The sequence below is a fragment of the Hipposideros armiger genome, unplaced genomic scaffold, assembly GCF_001890085.2.
Source record: "Hipposideros armiger isolate ML-2016 unplaced genomic scaffold, ASM189008v1 scaffold_157, whole genome shotgun sequence".
Classification (NCBI taxonomy): Eukaryota; Metazoa; Chordata; class Mammalia; order Chiroptera; family Hipposideridae; genus Hipposideros; species Hipposideros armiger.
In genome coordinates this window covers 681,431-689,081 of record NW_017731507.1, presented here as the reverse complement: position 1 = coordinate 689,081, position 7,651 = coordinate 681,431, and positions in this window count along the sequence as shown.

The following is a 7,651-nucleotide window of genomic DNA, read 5'->3' as shown; positions in this document are numbered from 1 at the left end:
TCAGTCCGTTAACCCCACCTTCCCAGTTAAATATTGGCTGATTTCTAGCATGCCAGCCTGGTTTTGTACGCACTTGAATTTCACATAAATAACATTAATTTCCTTTTTGTGCCTGCTTTTTCTCATGCAACATCACGTTTTGTTACATTCATGCATGTTGTTGCACATTTCAGTAGCTCATTCTTTTTTGTGGGTGAGTCATAGTCCACGCTACGAATATGCCACAGTTTATTCATTTCTGTGTTGCTGGGCATTTATTATTTTACTAGCTGTTGCCTATATTAAATAATGCTGCTCTGAATGTTCTCACGCAGGTCTTTCTGTGCATGTGTTGTCATTTATCTGGAGTAAATATTTTAAACTCTACTTCAAGTCCATACACAAAAATCAATTCAAAATGCATCATAACTTAAACATCAAAGCTAGAACCGAAAAGATTCTAGGTGAAAACACTGAAGAATGTCTTCATAAGCCTGGGGCAGGCAACATTATCTTAGAACATTAAAAAAAACTCTATCACTAAAATATATAAATTTGCCTTCATTCAAATAAAACTTTTTGTTTATCAAAAATCACTATTATAAAGTATATGTGAAGTACACCTATCATTTAAGCATAAAAACAAATAAGAATTGGGCAAAAGTTTGAGTAAATACTATACAAAGAAGATGATCAACAAGTACATGAAAAAGTGCTGAACGTGTTTAGTCTTCAGGGAAAGCGTGTCAGGGAAAAAGTGGAGGAAATGGAGTCTTGAAATACAGCCAGGGCCTAAGGCACAAGGGCCTTTTCTGCCATATTCCTGAGGTAGCACTGGACCTCAGGGACAACGAGGAGCCATCGCAAGGCTTGAAAAACAAGACGGGCATCGGGGGATTTGTCACTCTCCAAGAACAAGCCTGGCCTGGTGCCTCTCCCGCATACTGCACAGGCGAGCTCCTGGCCCGAGGAGAGACCCTGACTGCCGGTGCCGCTGTGCCCAACAGTCCTGGCAGAAATGCGCACTCGCTCACTCAGTCATTCAACAAACACATTATGTGTTTACCGTGCAGTAAACTAGTGTTTGTTTAATTTTTTGGAGTTTATGCTCCAAGGCAAGAAGACAAATGCAAGTGTAAAAGAATTTACTTATTTTAAAAGCCCAGAAATTGTCTCCATGGATGTACCTTTATTTTATTTTATTTTTATTTATTTTTATTTTTATTTTTATTTTATTGTTAGTTTCAGGTGTACAGAACAATGCAATAGTTATCCTTTTCACCCCTCACAAAGTAACAACCCCCCTACNGCGAAGGCAGGGAGCCAGTCATATGGAGTGGACCCCATTGTTAGGAGTTTAGGTTTGTTGGTTTGTTTTTCTTATAAAAGGAAACCACTGGACAGTTTGTAAAAAGGAGGTGAGAGATATGGTGTGGTCGATATTTAAATGTCACCCCACTGATATGTGGAAGGTGTTGTGAGAGACGATAACAAGCAGAAACATTTTTTTAAATATCATTGAAGTGCTGCAGGTGAAAAAAAGACAGGGACCTGGAGACTTACTTGATAAGCATGCATATATTGAAATTAAAGCCTACGCTCCGGGGCTAAGAGAAAAACACTTTTGAAGGATATACACCAAATCGATAACATGGATCGATAATACATTATATTGTTGAGGAGTATTCCATAGTGTTGACGGGCCATAGATTGGTTGCTTATTTACTCACTGAAGGACACCTGGGTTGTTTCCAATTTGGGGCTTTTATCAGTAAAGCGATTATGAACATTTGTGTTCAGATGTTTTTTTGTGATCATAAGCATTTATTTATCTGGGATAAATGCCCCAAAGTACAACTTATGGTAGGTGCACGTTTAATCTTTTAAGAAACTGCCAAACTGTTTCCAAGAGGGGCTGCACCGTTTTTGCATTCCCACCAGCAACGTATGGGTAATCCAGTTTCTCCACATCTTTGTCAGCATTTCATTTTATAACTTTTAAAAAAAATGTTAGCTGTTTTGATAGAAGTGTGGTGATAAATAATTGTGGTGTTCATTGGCATTTGCTTAATGGCTAATGGTATTAAAGGGCTGTTTAGGTCCTTGTTTGACTTATCTAGATCCTCTTCAGAGAAANCTTTTAATCTATTAGATGAGAAAGTAGCAATAGGTATCAAAATATCCCTTTGTGCTTTAATCTTCTTGGTGTTAATGACCCGTCATTGCTTATGTGTCCATAGCAATAAAAAAAGATCACATTTCTCTAGTTGTAACCACAAGTATTTACCTTATAGAATGGTGTTGCTTGAACATTTTGGTTTCAAGATTCCTCTATTGAATGCTCACAAGAGTTTATACTTCTATGGGTTATAGCTATTAATAATTAGCATATTAGAAAATAAAAATTAAGACATAAATATTTATTAGTTTTATAAAGCTAATTTATTAGTTATCAATTCATATTTTAAATAACTATATTAATCACATAACAGGTTAACAAATAAAATGGTTTTATGTGTTTATGTCTTTCAAAATGTGCATAACATGTTTATATGTTTCAAAAACGAATATTTGGAAAGAATAGTAGTATTATTGTATATTTTTGAAAAAAAAATGCCTGGCTTAATAAGAGCTTGATTCACATATCAGCTGCTGCACTTAGTCTATTGTAAGCTTTTCTTTTATTTTACTTTTTAAGTATTATAAAGAATATCTGGCCTCACACAGGTAAGTGGTTGGGAAAGAAAAATGTACTTCAATAACCTTTTTTCATAACTGTAGATATTTTTTGTTGATACTAAACCAAATTTGATTAGTGCTAAGTTTCTTAAAGATGAATTGCAATGTGGAATCTAAAGTAGGTGTCAAACTCTTTGTACTGTGTTACATGAATACCCATTGGTCTGTCTTGCACTTTGAGTGTGTCTTTTACCCATGTGTGATTTTTGTAACATCATGCACTAGTCATATAAAAATATTGCTTCATTGATTTATGTAGCTCTTCCAACTGCTGGCATATTTAAGTATAAAACATGAACAAATGATTTGTTAATATTGGAAATGTTTTCATAAGAAAAAACTTTAAGTTTTGAGAAACAACGAACCTTACAGGAGATACAATTTTTCCAAAAATTCTATTTTCATTTGTATAACTCGACTACTATTACCAGCAACACATGATGTCAATTGTTTTAGAAGACACATTCACTTAGTTTGTTCCTGAGGTAGTTAATATCTGTCACACCCAAGTCTAAATATGGACAGTTTGTCTCACAGTCATTTTTTAAAGTCAAAGTGCTGTTCTATGAAAAAAGCTAGTTCAGCTTGCAATTCACTCACATAATTTTTGAGGCAACCACTGTATTTATGTATGCCTCAGAAATGCTTTATATGTACTTTCCATTTTGTCACCAAGGATACTACAAAGATAAGTAATCAAGTTTCAAAATTTGATAAAATTAATATTTTTATTTCTTCATCAAGACATTTTAAAGTGAAATAGGCTTTTTTCTTCTTTAATTAAGCATATGGCAATAAAGAGAAACTTGTTTACTGGTATAAATGGTTCCACTGCCCTAATCTGTACTAAGATACCTGCAGTTTCAGCCACCACTTCTTTTGTATCATTAATGCAAAGTGTCCACAAAGCATTTCACCTAACTATTGTTGGCTTTATCTCTAGACTCAGACCATGCAATGACCAAGGCTGGAGTCCTAGGCACAATTATAGAAAACATTTAGAATGGAGGTGTGTGAAGTTCCTTCTTGATACATTCGACAAAGTCTGACAAGAGAAAAGTCAACATAATTTATCTTCCTCAAACCCTTTCACAGTAAAAGGGGAACTATTAATAATTATGTCTGGACAAGGANTTTCCAAATGTATAACTTATGTATGTTCAGCTTTGCTGTGTGAAAATTATGCCACAATAAATCTGTTAAAAATGTACTTATGGAATTACAAAGAAAAAAGAAACCTGAATCTGGAGAGTAAGAGCATTGAAATCTTTATATAATAAGATGAAAAAAATGCATACATGGTGGTTAAGTAGGGAAGAGACACCGTCCTATTAGTACCTTGTTAAAAAGACCACCAGACAGGGGTGTGGAGGCAGAGCTAGAGAAGGTTGCATCAAGGACCCACATATCAGTCCCATTTGTGCTGCTTGGGTAATTTGGTCCTTGCAACCATGAATTCCCAGAAAGAAAACTGTAAAAATTTCCAGCAGACTTGAGTTATGAATATGAATGTGTGCTCCACAGGCTGGCACTTTGTTGCATGTCTAATGAGCAGATCAAGGCTCCTGCAGGGGAGGACAGGGCGCCAGGTGGAGGTGGGAAGATGGAGAGCTGGGGCGGGCAGCTGTGCTCCAGAGCCTTGTGGAAGTTGAAGCCTTCTCTCACGAAGCACTGGGCCTGCGTACACTGCACCGGCTCGCTTCATAAAACATTACTGACTGATAGGCAATTGCTTACCCTAAAAGCGAAAAAAATACATTTAACTTTGGAGAAACAATCTCTGGAAATTTGTTAGTTTCAGATCTATTAGGTGATCAATTATGGAAGTCAAATCCTTGAAAGTCAAAATGTGAAGACTCCCGTGTCATTCACTAACCCTGGTTCTTTCTCCTCTTCCCCAATGGAAACGCCGTCCCATCCACATGCAGACTCACACGTGGGCTCGTATTGTCACACCTGCTCTCGTCCCTGCCAGAAGGGCCTTTTTGCTCCCTCACCCACATTTCTTTTATACAATTTCACCTTCATTACCCTCAGCTATAAGATGAATTCGTCTTTATTTTCTAATAAGTTGTACATCTATTATTAAATTAACAAACATTTATTGGGGTATCTACAACTTGCCTAATCCTTTTCCAGCCACTAAGGGTAAGACAATAAAGAAAGAGATAAAAATGCCTGCCCCCATGAAGCTTAATATTCTTTTTGTGAGAGAGAGAAAATGGAAACAATAATAGCTAGCATATGTAGTATGTTGGATGTGATAAGTGCTTGCAGAAAAATAATAAAACTGGGAGGGAAAACGTACCGCTGATANAGCTGCTGTTTTGGAGGTGGCTGCTGCAGAAATGCCATCTGGGAATTCAGGCAGTCAGTGACAGTAATATCTCTCAAGAAAATGAAAGAAATCATCGTGTCCTTTTTGTGATGAGCACTAGGTTTGGTTAATGAGGAAGGACGGGAGCTGGTTAAGTGAGAGGGCGCTGAGCTAAGAAAGGACATTCAAAGGCTGCTTTGCTCTATGACGAATTTTGTGTTTGTTTGTTTTATACTCCTTCCCACTGTGTGGTCATAAATATTTTTGTTTATTGATTTGCTAATTATCTGTAAGTCCCATGAGAGCAGCGACCATGCCTTTTTCCTGTGCCAGGTATTACTAGAACTCGCCCTTGTTTAAAATCAGGGAACTTACGTCCACACACATTTTTCTACAATGTTTTTAGAGCAGCCCTATTCTTAACCATGAACAACCCAAATGTCCTATAATGGGTCGATGAGTGAATAAGCTGAGGCCTGCCTATACAACTGAATACCAAATAAGAATAGAAACGAGCACGCTGCTGATGCATGGATGAATCTCAAAGATGGTAAAGAAATGAGTATCCAAGTTACATACTGAGTGGTTCTATTCAAATGGCATGATGGGAAGGCATGCTATAGGGATGGGAACACACTGGGGTGGGTGCTATGGAGGGATTTGCACCTTGAGGTGCAGCATAGGAGGCTTATTGGGGTGTCTGAACTGTTCTGGATTCTCAGTGTGGTTACACAAATCTATGGATATTTTAAATTTATAAAACAGCACAAAAGTGTCAATTTTACTACATGTCAATTTGGAAAATAATCACACATTTAATTAACAGGAATAAAAACAAAGTGGAGGTTTGGGGAGTTGAATTGTAGAGGTAGAGGAGAGAGATACATGTTGGGTATCTGAAGTATATGTAAGAAATATGCCTAGATATTTATAGCAACATATCAGATAAAGAAATCTGTGGCCTTTTGAGTGATTCTGAGCTATAAAGATTTGTAAGCAATGAAATGAAAATGGTAGGTAAAATCACTAGGGAGAATGCAGTATCTATTAAAATATTAAAATGCCAATATTTAAGACTTGTGCAGAGGTGTGTGTATCAGAGACAGAACAAGATAATCAAGGCAGAATGCAGAATGAAAGCCAACAGGATGTTAGGCCATGACAAGTCTGGTCAACGGCATCAAACGCAATCAGCTGAAAAATAACCTGGCCACTAATATTTGTGGCTGGCCCCGGAATTCCAGCATCACAATAACTCCCAAGAATTTCTATCAAGGGGCAGGACAATGGATTGATCATTCCAGAAAGTTTCAAGATGCCCCAAATGTAGCCTGATAGGCCAAAACATTGTACTGGTTTACTTAGGGGTAATGGAAGAGTACAAAACACACATTGATTTTTTTTGTGTGTGTGTATACTATCAGTTTTTTTTCTGTTGTGCTTTACCTTTCGATCAATAAACATCCAATTTCGTAGTTCTATAGAAATGGATGTCAATTAACTTCCCAAAAAGGGTTTGTTTTTTTTAAGCCAAGGTGGAAAAATCTCATGCTCTTGTAAGTCGTGCACCAACTGTTAGTGAAGGTTCCTCAGTTTACAAAATGTTCTTTCAGCGGAATGGAGTTCACATTTATTGAGCTTTCGCTATGTTTACATCACTATTTATAGACATCATTAATTTAGTCTTCCGATCATTTATTTAATAATCATTCACTGAACTCCTGTTAGGAGCTGAGGAATCAGTAAGAAACAAGGACAAAGTAAATTTTAAATTAAAAGGGTTTTCTTTGTTTGTTTGCAACCAAGATAGACTATTTATGCCCCAGAAGGGTAGTCACTGACCATCTAGTCCCTTTTGTACATTGAACCTGTCAGGAAATTGGCCCTGAGAACCTCCTGTGTATGCATAAAAGGAAATGTTCCAGAAAAGCATGGTTTAGTAGAGGGAGAGGTTAACCCAGAACGTTGTTACAATAGCCTCGGCTGATCCCACGGGGAGCTCTGAAGCCAGGGGCCCCTTCAGAACAGCCCTGGCTTGAGACTTTGGAACTCCTGCATCTCCCAGCCACCAGATGTGGGCAGTTCCTTAGCCCTTCAAAGAGACTGTGACTTGGGCACGGCAGCTGTCCTTAGCTCATGGCAATTGTTTCAGGAGGGCTCCAATGTAGTGTAGTGTCTCCAGTGCTCTAGCCAGTGAGGGAATGAATGTATCAATCCTGAACCAAAGGGTGGGTATCTGGGTAGACGTCACAGCGTCCGCTAGAAGCACCATTTTATATCTCCAGTATTTATGAGAGTGCCTAACACACATCAGTACTTAATAAATAATGGTAAGAATGTAGTCTCTGCCACCAAATCTCACTGTTGAGAGACAGAGAGAGTTCAAACCATAGAAAGCTGAGTAATAAATATATCGGGAGGGGGGGGGAACACTACCTCATGTAATTCTCACAAATTCTTAGGGATAGGGCTGATAGCCTTCCCAGTGAAAATACAGGCCAGCCAGTTAAACTTGAATGTCAGAAGAACAATGGATGCCTGTTAGTATAAATGTCTCATACAATATTTGGACCTTACATGTATGTATGTGTGTATATGTATATATGTATATATGCC